General features: G+C 39.9%; 1 protein-coding gene across 13 annotated transcripts in view; it reads left to right on the top strand.

Moving 5' to 3' along the window:
* THRB (thyroid hormone receptor beta) overlaps positions 1 to 15499 on the top strand; it is a 371451-nt gene that overhangs the window by 279696 nt on the left and 76256 nt on the right. Inside the window, exon 1 of one of the 13 annotated variants that reach the window (XM_038570704.1) lies at positions 11803 to 11930. The exons of the other annotated variants lie outside the window; for them this stretch is intronic. The gene's annotated coding sequence lies outside the window, so the exon portion shown is untranslated. Of the gene's footprint in view, positions 1 to 11802; positions 11931 to 15499 lie in introns of those variants that run through there. 13 annotated transcript variants of the gene reach the window in all.

A 15499-nucleotide genomic window follows, 5' to 3' on the forward strand; every position in this document is an offset into this window, starting at 1 on the left:
CCAGGTTGTAGGACGTTACATGACATAAGCACATGAGGCAGGAAGTGACAGCAGAAAACAAATGGGGGATGACATACACCTGCTGCAGCCAATAAAAAGAAAGAAGAACATGGGTCTCCCATCATTAGATTTCATTCTTTTTTACAGTGTCAAATTGTGGTTCCCATTTTTCTGCCAAGACCCTCTTGTTATTTCCCCACACATACCTCCCATAAGCCCTGTTTTTCCAAACATTTTACCTCCAAACAGTATTTATTAAATAATAGAATTCATTGCCTGTTTTTAATAATCAAAGCATATATAACCTGATACTTTTGTTGAGCAGGATAAAATGAACAATGACCCCACACTACACAGATATAAAGAAAAATTACTATATATTTTCCAAAACCAGAAGGCATAAGATTTTTCATGAAAGTGGCATAGGCTCCATCACATCATTGTATCATCTTTCTTGGGCCTTTCCAAACTCTTTAATTGTTCATAGTTTCCCCCCAATACTACTTTTATGGACCTCAAGTTAAGACCCATGTGGATGAGAAAATTCTGAATATTCTGTACTCCAATTTTCTCAACCCTAAGTAGGAATTATACTCCTATATTATTTAGCTAAATAGAAGTATAAATGAAGCCATCAGAATACCAATTACTGCTGGCACTAACTTTAATCAAAAAAGTCTTTCAGTATTATTATAAAATCATTCTTCAAAGATTAAGTCTATGTAAATGAATATAAAATAGCCTACCATACTCACTAATGCATAATGAAAATATTCATGAGAATTTCAATCATTTGATATTGTGCTCCAAATTAGATCAAGAAATCATTGGCATAAATCAGAACATTAGCAAAGTCTTTGAGTTTTTCAACAGAAAATTCTAATTAAATTTAACATTAGAGCATCTAAGATATTGGATCCTAGCCATATAAACATAATAATCCTTACCTTTGAGAAGCTCATATTCAAGAGATCACAGTTTCTGAACACATTAATACCTATTTTTTATCAACTAAAGAGACCTAAAGAGGTTTAAAACTAGAAGGAAATCTTACAGACCATCTGTTCCAACAGTCTAAAATTACAGGTAGAGAAACGAAGTGCATGAACTCCAAGTAACATGCTTACGGCTGTGCAGCAATGCACTGCACAGATGTCTTGGATCTTCTCTAAATGATTCTTCACACCTCTCACTCCTTGAGCTTCCATTGGCTCTGGTTGCATTTGTAAAAGCTTTAATGACAAAATAGATAAGAAAACTATCCAGAATCATGAAGAGCCTATTAGTAAAATGATGCTCTCTGTTGCAACAAGGAGAACCCAAAACCTCAGTGATTTCATACAACAGAACTTTAAATCTGGTTTATGTGAAGTCCAGTGCCACATGTTCTTGGCCGGTGGGTAACATTCCCCATGGTCATTTGGGGACCCAGGCTCCTTCCTTCTTATATTTCCATTCACCTCTAGGACTTCATAATTTTCTCCACTCAACAGAAGAAGGGAGAAAATAAAATGAAAGGATGCATGGACTTGTTTTTTGGGCCAGGCCTGGAAGTGGTGCCCAATGTTCATATTCCTTCCATTGGCTAGAACTCAGTCACATGGCTACATGTGACTGTGAGGGAGGCTTGAATGCAGTCTAGCCATGTGTCCCGGAAGTAGAGAGCATACCGATTTTGATGATGAGGCTGTGTCACAAAGGGCTATACGAGTGCAAGAGAATATTATGGAAGTACGTGAGGTCAGGAAGGGACCTGAACTTTATATTGAAGTCATCTTTTTGTTTAAAAATGTCTGGTACAGTCCTTTGAACCTCCTCCAAGTACTATCAGCCATCTCTAGACAGGGTGAGGATGATCTATTTTGACCACCATTTCTAGTTGCTTCTGGAGTTCACATGCTATTGTGAAAAGAATATATATTTTTGGAGCCTGTGTCCTTGGGTTCAAATCCCCAGTTTGACACTTATTAGCCTTGTTAATTTGAGCAAGTTGCTAAAGCTCTCACAGTTTCAATTCCTTTATTGTAAAAAGAGGGAGGAAACCATCCTGGAATTGTGGTGAATCTATTTAAACCAGTCAGCAAACATCTATTGAGAGTCTCCTACACGACAAATCTTTTGGTACACTATAAGGAAACAGCAGCGATTAAGGGGGGGGGGGGCATCTAGATCAATAATATGTGTACAGTCATTGTCACTAGCAGGCACTCAATAAAAGGGAGTGCTTTGGATTCCCCTGACCACCTTCTCCTGAACACTGCAAATTTGTCATAATTTTGTTTATTTGCTTTTGGCCCTATGCATCTGTGAGGACAGGTTTATCCCTAGAAATTCCAGATAGAATAAATTAATGAAAATGATGCATCTGAGAAATGGAGAGGTCAAGTGGAAAACGTTTCACTTGCTCCTGATGTTTGGAAGTGAATTGACATGGTGAGAATTCTGTGAAGCATGTTAATATGCAAGGGCTTGAAATATAATGATTTGTGCTACACGTAAATACTTGTTCAGTTCCAGCAAGTTTCCTCAAACAGAGAAACATCAAAGCAGACAGCTGTCTTCAAGGCTGGTGGCCTTTGTGTTGCAAAGGATCCTTTACAAACCAGAGAAAGAGGGTCTTCCGAGGAGGTCTTCCCAAGGACACAGAGCAGTTAAGGGTGTAGCGGCCCCTCCTGCTGGCTGCCCAGTGGGAAAGTGTGCAAGGACCCCCACAAGAAGCAAGATTACAGTGTCTGTATGCAGCCACTACTGAGGGCTTGCTCTTCATGCTGAGGCTCTCTCCAGAGACCCCACCTGGGAGAACCCTCACCTCAGGCCCTCCCTGACTCCTTGTCCTTCGGCTCTTGTTTTTTTGCTTCCTATGATTTCCAAATAGGACAGAGAAGCTTTATGTTTGTTTTGTCTTTGCTTTTATCTTTTTCTTTTATGTGCAGAATAGGATGGGGGGAGCAGGCAAGTAATGAGGACAATATGTCTGCAAACCAGGAAAGTATATACCATCTTGCCCAAACCACATGTGTATTGCTGACCCATTGAAATGCAACAGAGGGACCAAAGGCACAGGCCTGTGGTCAAATTCACCTAGGGTTCAGTGTGGCTTTACTTTTATAGCTGTGACCTATGGCAAGTTGCTTTCCCTTTCATAACATTCAGTTTCTTCATCTGTGAAATAGAGAGGATCATTATTCATCTTAATATTAGTGTAAGGGTCAAAAAGAAATCATGTGATGTGCTTAGCAGTATGACTAGAACATTGTGAGCCTCAAGTAATCAGTGACAGATACCATCATCATCACAACCACCACCATGTCAATATCTCCAGGCCAAATAACCACCCCTGTCAGGACAGTTTAGGGAAATGCAGCCATCTTGTTATCTTGCTTCAAATACATTAGAGGATGGATCTGATACATCCCATAATCAAATGCCAACTAGCTCTCTTGAACAACCCATTCCATTGTCCAAGAAATAAAGAATCCTAGGTGCAAGTCAGAAATGGGTATTCCAGTCCCACTTTCCAGGAGTGATCCTTGAGAACTGTCCATTTATTTAAAATATCCCTTTCAGATGTTTATGGAACAAGACACCACTGGAAACCTATCACTAGATATTCTAGAATCCTTTTGCTGCTGGTCTGCCTCCACAATACATCCAACTGTATTGTTTCCTCCTTTCCAGACGAGGATTTCTTAAAGATTCTTTTGTGCATGGTTCTGATGTAGTCTCTTGTCTTGGAAGAACTCATGAAATACTGACCAGGCCTGTGATGAGCCTAATTATTTTTAGGCAGGGGCAATTGTAGCCACGGTAAATTTCCTCTCCTTTCAAACTAACATCCCATAGCAAGTTTATTTAATAGAGACCTGCTTCAGATTCTGTGTTTCCAAGATGAAGAATATGCTGTTTCCCGACCCCTGTCAAGCCCCAACCCTTCACAAGAATTTTCCATGTGCCACAAATTCGTTAAAGAAAAGCTTTTGATCACCACATGCCCCAGCCTAAGCCTGAGAGACATGGAAGACAGGGTCTGCTAGCTAGTTCTGGAAACAAGGAGGTTGCTTCATCTGGATGAGGACCATCTGCCTTCACCCACTTCCACCCCAGACTGTCTCACCTCTCCCTGGGTCATGTTGGTATTGTTTGTATTTAGGGTGTGCACGCATGAGGATGAGGGGCGGTAGTGATGCTTGGTTTTGCTTGTAACTGTCCAAAGGTCTTTGAACTGGTGTGAGTTCTAAGATCCCTTTAGCCCCAACTATTCTCTGTATTTTACTACTCACAGCCCACTGGATGAAGAGCAGTTGAGCTAGTTAATTTGCCTGAAATTCGGCCTGGCATATTGCTGTGTTTCAACCTACCTTATGTTCCTGGCTGATGGTCAGGAGGACAAAGAGTCTGGAGAACAGGGCAAAGTGATATATGAAGTCATCGCAGTGTGAGATGGCCAACGTAGGATCACTTCGGTTTGGCACCATCATACACTGGCATAAAGAAGAGTAAAGCCTTCCACTTCTAAGCCTGAAAATGAGAAGAAATGACTCTAAAGCTCATCCCTGCTGCTAATTATCTTGCTCATGCTGTGTCTGCTTCATTTGCTTTAAATAAAAGCCTATGCAGCATGCCATCCAAATATAGATCCACAGCAGTCCAGAGAGAAGACAGCCTGGGACTTATGGTGACAGGGATATTTCAAATACCGAATAAATGGTCCTATCATATCAAAACCCACAGGTCAATAATAGCAGTGAAGAGAAAGTAAATAAGGCTTGTTTGAAGCACAGCAAGTTTCTTCCAGTGTTTCTTGTTGGGAAGGAATTGTGATCAATACTAAGTACAAATAATTGCTGATAATAGAAAAGTGTTCATGATGATATTCCAGTGGGATCACATCACAGGTTTGCCTTATGTATACTATGACTTTAAAAGGTGAGCAATGCTTTGTAAATTTCACCATCTTCCCCCATCCACTAAAAATAAATGTCCGTGTTGTTACAGCACCCTCACTAAAATTTCACAAATTGGGGGTGAGTTTAGATTGAATTAATGTCACTTAAAACACAGGTGATCCTGCTACTGCTGACTCTGTCAGTCATTCATACCTTCGGGTATGTTAACTTAATCAGACTTTTCCTCAGTGACACCAATTGGCTGGGAAGAGACAAAAGCAGGGTCAGAGTGAGAGCACTTTGAATCAGAGGCCACTGCAGTTGCAGAGGGCTCTCCTGTGGTGCTAAAAGTTTTAGCAGCATTCCTGGCCCATATCCACTAGATGCTGGCAGTGCACACACACTCCCCCAAGTTGTGACTGCTGAAAATGTCTCCAGTCATTGCCCACTATTCCCAGAGAAGCAAGAAGCCTGGGTGAGGACTGCCAGCCTAGGAGCAGCCCTTGAAGCATCCGTGTTAACTCCAGTCTCTGTTGCTCTTTCTGAGTCACAATATGGATTCACCTCATAACCCTCAGATGGAGGTAATGTACAAAGAATGGGATTTTTTCTTCCAGAACATCTTCCTCACTTTGGCAAATTCCTTCCTCTTCCCCACTATGCTCATCTTCCAGGCAAACGTATTCCTAGAATTGAGGCAGTTGTAGACAAGGCAGCCCCAGGAAATAAACTGCCCATTCTGCTTGAGGTAGCGAGTTGGAGTCATTTTGTGACACCTTCCACTTAATGTGCCACATGGTCCTAAAAAAAATAACAAAGAGAACACACAAGAGAACAGGCCATGTTTAAGTTGCAGAGTGCTTTGACATCACCATTTTGGTAGTACAGGTCCCTCTGCAAGAAGCTGTCATTTGCAGACAAATCCCAGACAAACGGGATAATTGCTGACAGCACAATTTTTTTCTTCTTTTGGTTATTATTTGGTCAGAAAGTATCACAAGCCAGACTTGCATAAAACCGAAAGTGTTTGTATCTCAAACTATAACTGTTCTTCCAAAAATCATGTCTTTCAAGTTCCCAAGCATTGGTTTTCTCAGACACTATTGTTCCATTGCTGAAATCAGACAAGCTATTCATTTGAGCATAATGTCCTTCCTACATTTCAAAAGAAATATACCTTTGACTTCATTCTTTGTGAGAAGAGGTTTTGTTTGTTGAAGCCATGTTTCCTAAAGAAATAGATGAACCTCTCTCAAAGCAATATTTCTGCTAAGAGGTGAATGATTCTAATAGGATTCCCCCTTTGTCATCAAGCCAGCTTGGCCCATCCCAAGGAAGATTCCAGGCACAGCACTGCCCTCTAGCTAGCTTTGTGACTGGGCAAATGTGATACTCTGGCCTGCAACTGCCTCATCTGTGGAAAGTAGCATAGCCGAGTATGAGAACAGCTTCCCATTTACTACCTGTAACTTTGAGCAACATCTTCAGTTATCTCTGCCAAAGATTCCTCATCTGTGAAATGGGGCGAATAGTGGTATCACCTTCACTGCATCGTTGTAATGAATAAATAAAACACAGCTTGCATCTTGCCTGGCACATAGCAGGGCCTCTCTAAGGGTTGGCTCTCAGGAACATAAACTCAAAATGAAATTATCTTTTTGTCAGTTCTAAATTATTTGGTGGCTTTTTAACCTTCCAGATGGGCAGCTTAGTAAGCAAACCGATTCTTCCTTATCTTGGTCATTTTGATTGGTTGATTGGTTTTGCCTTCTTTCTGCATTCTTAGGCCACATACCACCGGAGCCCATACCACCATAAACATGAGCTTTATGAACAATCAGCAACAGCAGCCAGTGGGGGAAACAGAATCATTTTGTGCACAGCTGTCTCTTGTTTGGTAAATTTACTGGAAAAAAATTTTTTTAATTAGAAAAACAGCTCTTAATGTTTGAGGTATAAAGTGAAAATGTCAGAATTTGAACCAGCATTGAGATTGAGCAACAAATCATTGTTGTATACTTTAAAAACATATGTTTTCAGTTAAAAGATCTTGGGACGAAGAATCAAAATACCCATCTCGCTTCTTTGCCCATCTGGGTGACTTTGAGGAAGAAAGTGACCTCTCTGAGCTTTAGTCTCTTTATTTCAAACCTCTAATTACATACTTTAGTTGATAGAATTTAGTTCTCTTGCCTGCAGTGATCATCTAAGTCATTTGGTGTTGACTTGCCATAAACAGGAATATGGCAGAGTCAGCTAGACCTACTTGGATATGGATCCTGACTTTATTATTTACTACTGTGTGACCCTGGATAATTTGTTTAACCTCTCTGTGCCCTAGTTTCCTCATCTGAAAAATGAGGATAATATTTCTATTTCTATTTCATATAGTTACAGTGAAGATTAAATGTAAAATACTCAGAACAGGTGCCTGGCACATATGTTAGCAATTACTTTTATTATCTTACTGGATGTCTCTAGAAAGGAAGACCTGGAAAAAGGTGAAATTATAACCAGGAATCTTTAAATTTTTGGTTTGGATTTTTCCATTTCATATACTACATTTACCAATTAACCATTTAAGAAATAAAGATGTTAAATGCACTTCCTTTAATTTCCCTAAACTGCAACCACCAAATACTATTTTCTCCTCTGATTCCTGAGTATGAAATCTTCTCTCTACATAGTGAATATTAAATCGTACCAAAGTTCAAATTGAGTAACTGCACATGTAACAAATTCTATCTACTTTACATGGAGACTGTGCCCCCTGGAATAAAGTATCTCAAACGTCAGTGTGCTTGGGAATCACATGAAGATCTTGTTAATATGCAGATTCTGATATTCGAGGCCAGAATCCTACATTTCTAACAAGCTCCCAGGTGATGCAGATGCAGCAGGTCCCCAACTACCTTTAGAGATATTCACGGGCCATCTGAGGATAGAGAAGGTATGGGGGCACACTCGGCCCTCAATGGGAGCAGACAGGCTAGAGAGGGGCAGGCCTGCAGGAAATCAGTGCCCGACACCCCCTCTAGCCCCCATCCTGCCAATTTTAAGCAGTTGAAAAGTTTAAGGAAAAAAACCAAGAAGGTGTTAAAATGACAGTAGAAATCACACCTACTTCTCTTGATTTTCCCACACTGTACAAACACTGTAGAACAGATTGCACCAAGCAATTTGACCCGTCTGCACTGCTAAATATCTTCCACAAGACAGGCAGGTAGAAAACAATTTAATTCTCCCATTCATTCCTGCTGCTGGGACAGGACCTATGAGGTGCTCAGCCAGACCCTCCTGGGGAACAGGACGCATGCTGCATGGCTTTGTGTCATACCACTGGGGCTGATTTAATGAACTAAATTGTTTATGTATTTAATAGTGTTCAGAGGGCCTGAAAACATCCCCAAAGGAGTCCTCAGTATGTAAAAAATCTTGCCTGCTCTCATAACCAAGACTAAGGAAGGTGTACATACCATGGCAGGGCCGCTATTCCTGAACAAAGGGAAAAAGCAAACTTCTTCAGATTGAAATGTTTCCCCCTAAATGAAGGAAATGTCTACATTGATCTTGATCCTACTTATTTTCACAGAAAAATATGAAAAATGATAATGAGATTCTATGAAAACTCAGAGGAGGGTCAATCCATCACCCTGTAGATTATTCTACTTTTTTTAACACCAGCATCTATTTTTGTCCATTTTGTTAATCCTTGAGTTTAATTTATTGAAAGACTGTGTGCTTTGCTACCAAGTATATACAGTGTGTCTATAAAATTGATCTGATTACCCAAGAGGCACGTTCTATCTTTTTATTTGAGAAATTGGAAATCTCAATATGTTCTTTATCTACAAATTATACCCCAGTCCTTGTTTGCAATGTTAGAAAAGATTCACATGTATTTCCTACTCTAGGAAGAGGTATTTCAAGTTTGAAAACATAAAATGAGGCCAATCTTACAGACTACCTTATGTTTTTTTTCCAAAATGTGGGCTCAGACTGGCAACAAGAATAAACATGATGATCTGAACTTTCGTCCAGGAGAAATCTAATCCTGACAGCAAACATCTGCTCCCTTTTATGTGCATTCACAGCTCTTTAATATGAATGTTTTTGTTATAGCTGTAGCTTGTCTAATATCCTAAATGGAATCTCTGTGGCCTTTAGAGTAATTGCCTCAAAGTTTAAGTCATCCAACCTGAGGATTCTCTGATTAAATCCAGTATGAATTATGGAAAACTAAATGACCGGTCCAGGGGGAGGATTCCACTGTGTCCTCTGGAAAGTACCTTCTGAGGCTCTGGGGCCTCTGACTAGGGTTCCAGAGGGCAGCTTTTTCCTGTGTGGTTAAATCATTGTAAGATGTTGCTCATGAACAAGCCGCTGACATGTTTTCATGCACTGCCACTCCATGTGGAGATTCCACTGTGGTCTTTGAACACACATTTTGTTGTTCTGTTTTTAACTTTCTTTCAGCTCAACTTTAAAATGGATTAATGTGCATCCCATTTAAAGGTGTTAATCGTACACTTTTAAAAAATTTTAATGGTTTTAACTTATTATCAAGAGGTTATCATTGTAGTTTCTAGTTTCAGAATAACTGTGAGGTTTCTATAGCTATGATGATTGTTTTTCATTTGGATAATGATTGCCTAATGAAATATACAGGAAAACTGGAGAAGCAGGAGCAGCCAGATAAGAAAAAGATTTGTTTCTCTCTTAGCAGCTCCCAGATCTCACTCACTTAATGGACTGAGAATCCCTGCCAATGAAACCAGAGAAACCCTCTGTGATAGCAAACTTAAATTCACCTGCTCACAGGGGCAGAGAAGTCCAGTCTCAACAAAAGGGAAAATCAATAGGCAGGTGCTCTATAAATGAAAGACAAAACCATATAGCAAAGGGAGGCCGCCTATCTGAACAAAGAGGCTAATTTTGCCAGACTTTGCCTACAAGAAGATATTCCTGAGGATGCATTTCATGTAACCAAAGGCTGAGCCAGGGCCTCAGTAGGTCCTCATTTATAGAGTTTCATGAGTGAAGCAGAGTTGTTGTCCAGATGAGTATACACTGATTAGAATATTTGAGCACGATATGTGGCCCTCTGTATTTCATTCATTCATTCATTCATTCATTCATTCATTCATTCATTCTATACACACCTAAACACAATGCTAGTAAAAATTTCTTTTTAGATTTTCAAATAAAATACAAATAAAAGGTCATTATTTTCCTCTCAAATGCTAGAGTCAAGTTTCCTTAGAGACCTCTGGTCCATATCTTGAAATATTCTTAGACACGTAGCACTTGGTAAGGGGAGGTTGCAAAGGAGAGAAGTTTCAGGAGAACCAGTCTGGGAACCAAGAGAAGATAATGAGAAATGACACTTAGCTGAGCAGGAAGAGGATAGAACAAGCACAAAGGAGAGAAGAGCTCTCTCACCATTTCCTGTTTCCCATGGGGCTGTGGAGAAGCAGGAGAGAGCCATGGAGAGTGGCTGAGTTTAATTCAACTCCACGCAAGGTCATGAGCATTTATCAATGTTCCAGGCCCCATGCTAACCTGCCGGGGCACAAACCAAACAAGCCACGGTCCCAACTATCCAGGAGCTCATTGACCTACACAAGTGAATTCATAATTACATACACTGTAACATCTTCTAAGTAGAAACACAGGAATCCAATATCTTCCCTCCATGCTTATTTCCTCATTGGTTAAAATGATGGACACAATACCCATCTCTTGGTATTCAGAATGCAAGTTAGATAATGTATGAAAAATGCCTAGGATGCTACCTGGCACATACTAGGTGCTCAGTTAATAGTGATTTTTATTTATGGTGCTTAGTCTGGTAGGCTGGCACATTACTATGTAGAAATCTTACTATGTTGGAAACTTTAGCTGTCAATATTATTATTACTACTATTATGCACATAAAGTACCTTATTACATAATAATATAGTTTCCTTCCTTTCTCATCCTCCTTAGTCACAATTCTTGTAGAAGCCAATGACCCAGAAGGCTGCTCCCCAGCTGTGACCCATGCCCCCTGTGCCCCACAGTGACCAGAACATTCCACTCCATTTTGCAGGTTTAAGTTGTAGAGAATACCAAAGCAGTAGCTGGTCACAATGTCAGGGACCATCTGGGTCTTCATATCAGGAATCCTAACATACATCAATAAGATCTCAGAAGCAACATGTGATTAAGCATTATTAGAACAAATAATAAATGTTTTCCAAAGAAAGAGGAACTCATCACTGGAATAAAGGCAGCCATGTAGCTAGAACCAAACTGAGCTGGAGCCGGGGAGGGAGTGTTTCAAAATGTTTGTGTAGGTTGAGGGAAGGAGGGAGCATAAGAATGGATCCTCCAGGTTCCTTTCTACCCATTGAGAACTGTGGATTTGCTCTCTGTAGTTATCAGTGTAAAGAAGAAGGCAACACTTCAAGAACTTACTGTATTTCTGCTCAGTAGTAAACCTTGTATAAATGTCAGCTCATGTAATCTCAACACCAATGCTATAAGGAATTTTTACTCTAGTTTACTACTGAGACTCAGTAGTCCTGTAACCCTTTCCTCACAATTCTTGAAAGTAGTAATAGTGAATTTCCTTTAGAAATAGTCAATAATTTGAATTTTCTCTAATTTTGGAGAAATCTCCCTCCCTTGCCCAAATATTCCAAATTCACAAGTCTCATGGCTTCTGCTAAGGCTGCCCCCAAAGGCCTTCATAACTAGAAGTGGCAAGCCAGGCACTGCAGCTTAGTCCACTCTTGGAGAGCAAAGCCTCCCTAGAGGATCCAAGAGCACCAACAAAGCAAGCCAGCAGCCTGCCCTCTGGTGACTGGCACACCCGTCCCAGATGATGAGAGTATATTATTATGTCAGAGGGCCTGAAAAGATGGCATTGGGACATCCACAGCCACAGTCTGGTGTCCCATGTGAAGCTCTCACCAGATACTTGTCTGGACAGCAAACAACAAGCTACACTTGTCATTTAGGCAAAGTATTTCATGAAATAAAAATGCCACAGTAAAAATGGTGAGTTTACCTAGTCTAAGAGGACTGGGACAAATAGAGTCATCTAGCTTCCCTTTCTGCCATCTCTGTGCACAGAATACATCTAAGGCTGTGCAGCAGCATCTGGTTATGGCCAAACTGTCTTTTGTTGCAGAATGGGGATGCTAACCAGTTCTGGCCAACTGGGTCTCGTGTAGAGCACGTTATTGCTCAGTGCATAGAAATTCCTAGATAGATGAAAGTCCATGCGTGTTCTGTTTAGCTTGCGGAGTATTTTGGTCTGTCTATATTATTTCCAGTTGTTTCCAAGTAATATATATTCAGGTCCCGTCATGTTAAGGCACTGTGCCTGGAGCTGTGGGAACTGAAAGATGAATAAGTTGATCAGAGTCCAATAGAGGAGGGGAAAGAGTATAGATACAACTGACATAATACAAGGAAAACTTGATGAGTTCTTGCCTTGCAGAGGAGATAGAGACAAGTATTATCAATATTCAGGAGGGAGATCCAAAGAGGTAGAGCAGTTTGCCCAAAGTTACACAGCTGATAAATGCCAAAGCCAGAATTTGAACCTTGACTAGCAGAGCCCAAATTCTTATTCTATGCTGCCTCTAAAAAGCAAAACAGTTTTCATTTTCTCTTGCAGTTTTAAGAAGATACTACTGGTAGTAGAAAATCTGTGTTGAATTGGTCTTCAAAGTTTTGAGTCCTCTTTATGACTTAATAGTGGCTTTTAGATAAGAAAATAGGCATAGACAATAGACCCATGAAAAAATGCTCAACATCATTCAGTATCAGGGAAATACAAGTCAAAACCATAATAAGATACTACCTCACACCAGTCAGAATGACTAAAATTAAGAAGTCAGGGAACAACAGATGTTGGCAAGGATGTGGAGAAAGGGGAATCCTCTTACACTATTGGTGGGAATGCAAGCTGGGGCAGCCACTGTGGAAAACAGTATATAAGTTTCTCAAAAAGTTGAAAATAGAGCTGTGCTATGACCCAGCAATTGCACTACTGGGTATTTTCCCCAAAGATACAAATATGTAGTGATCCAAAGGGGTACCTCCACCCCAATGTTTATAGTGGCAATGTCCACAGTATCCAAACTATGGAAAGAGCCAAGATGTTCTTCGATAGATGAATGGATAAAGATAATGTGGTATACCACTCAGCCATCAAAAAAAATGAAACCTTACCGTTTGCAACAATATAGATGGAACTAGAAGGTTTTGTACTAAGCAAAATAAGTCAGCCAGAAAGACCATTCATCATATGATCTCACTCATATGTGGAATTTAAGAAACAAAACCAGAGGATCATAGGGGAAGAAAGGAAAAAAATAAAACAAGATGAAATCAGAAGAGAAACCACAAGAGACTCTCAGTCATAAGAAATAAACAGGGTCACTGGAGGGGAGGAGGTGGATGGATGGGGTAACTGAGTGATGGGCATTAAGGAGGGCAGTCTTAAAAAAAAAAAAAGGAGGGCAGTCTTGTACAAGACCCAATGTTCATTACATGGCACGAATCACTGACCTCTACCCATAAACTAATAACACATTATATGTTAATTAAGTACATTTAAATTTAAAATATATAATCAAAAAAGGGGAAAATAGGCAGTAAGTCTGTTCTTAGGAAATCATTTTCTCTTTGCAAAGCTACCGGATTATTGGGAGATAATAATAACTAGGGCATTATGCTAGGCACTGTATTACCCAAATATATAAATAAAACTGTATGTAAATGATTAGATCATGAAGTATGGAGTAGCATATGGGCAGAGAGAGATACCTGGAAAGTGTTAATGGAAGTTTGGAGGGTGGATGGATGGTTCAAGAAAGTTTACATAGTGATCTAGGCCTTGAAGGCTGCAAAAGGATGAAATCCCATGAGCAACATTATATTGCCACTTTACACATGAAAAGAACAGAGGCTTAGAAAGAGGAAATGATTTTCAAAATTAGACCCTTCAGTCACTACGTGGAAGAGTGAGACTGAGATTTGCAACCTTGCCCTCTCCTCGCTCCTCTAAAACAGAGCCTCTTCCAGGGCGGTACAGGATCCAACCTTACTTTTACTTTTGATTATCCTCCTGTGAGAAATGCAACCCTGATAGGTTCTTTAAAAGGGAAAATCCAATCTTCTTGTAAAAGGGGATGTGAGATTGGGTCCTGGTAATTGTTCCTGGTACATCAAGAGGAGGACTTGATGCAAAGTCCTGGGAGGAGCTTCTGCAAAGACACTGGTAGGAATGAGCGTCACATGTGAGAAGAAGCCCATACAGCCAAAGGACAGAGAACAAGGGGCTGAGCCACAGGAGAGAGGCTTGGTGGGATGGTCCAGGGATAAATCCCTTGGAGCATTTCAGGCTGCAGTAAGGCCACAAGCCCTCATTCCAATATTGATGGGAAGTCATCAGAAGATTTTAAGCACAGAGAGATAATGTTCTGATGTGTACTTTTAAAGCTCACTCTGGCTGCTCAATGAACAATGGGTGTAGGTGGCTCAGAGTGAAAGCAGGCAGACCAGTTGTGGATATAAATGAGTAATTGAAAATAATAGGATAAAAAACATAGCTGATAAAGAACTTTCAAAGAACTGATAAAATGATAGCTATTAATAGGCTAATGGCTACTCACCAAACTAAGGCAGATAATGATAATATATCTGTTAACAGCACAAAAGGTATGAAAGAGCAGATGAAGTGCTTCTCTGGACTTCAGGTTTCCTATAAATCAAGGCAGTGTATCACTTTAGACTTCGTTGGTTGTTCATGAAGATAAATAAAAGTGTCTAGTTCAGTACTTGGGCTTTAGTACATGCTCAGCCAAACATTAGTCTCCTATTCTATATGACTCCACAAATAAAAATCAGTTGATATGTACATAGCCTGAGAATTACGCAAAGCTAAAACTTCCAGGCTCAAGTAAAAAATTAGAATGGAAATTAAAGACATCATGCTAATAGCCTGAGCTATATAGTGATAATTCTACACACTTCCTGGGCTTGCAAAGCACATTGGATATACATCCCCATAATGCGGAGTATGGTTTGGGGTCTCACTGCCTAATATTAATGGCCTTTACTACAAACTAAACACTCTTAATAATGAGTGCCATTAAATCCCAGCCCACTCAACTGACCCTCTCTGACCACTCTGTCATAATCCTATTTCCTTTGCCTTAGTTCTTTTCTAAGGTATCAGCTCGCTTTTGTGTCCTGAAATACTTGAATATTTTCATACAATTCTCTCTTTTTTGATGGACACATTTCTTTCCTATCATATTTAATATAATTTCCAGAGATAGGCTCTATGTAATTATGTTAATGAGATTTAGGTTTGTTTCTTTTTTCAAAATAACTTTTTAGACCAGGGTTGTGTCATTCAAAGCCAAAAGAATTATTTATAATCACCTAACACAAATTCAATCATCTGATTCTAAATTCTTGAGAGATACAGGCCAGCGTGTGTCTAGTTATTTTAGTAGCAGTTCACGTGTTCCTATCTAGTTATTTTCTTTAATTTTACTTGTTATTAATTTGCATCATAACTGACAAATTGGTTGTCTTGATGTCTAGAA

The sequence above is a fragment of the Canis lupus genome, chromosome 23, assembly GCF_011100685.1.
Source record: "Canis lupus familiaris isolate Mischka breed German Shepherd chromosome 23, alternate assembly UU_Cfam_GSD_1.0, whole genome shotgun sequence".
NCBI lineage: Eukaryota > Metazoa > Chordata > Mammalia > Carnivora > Canidae > Canis > Canis lupus.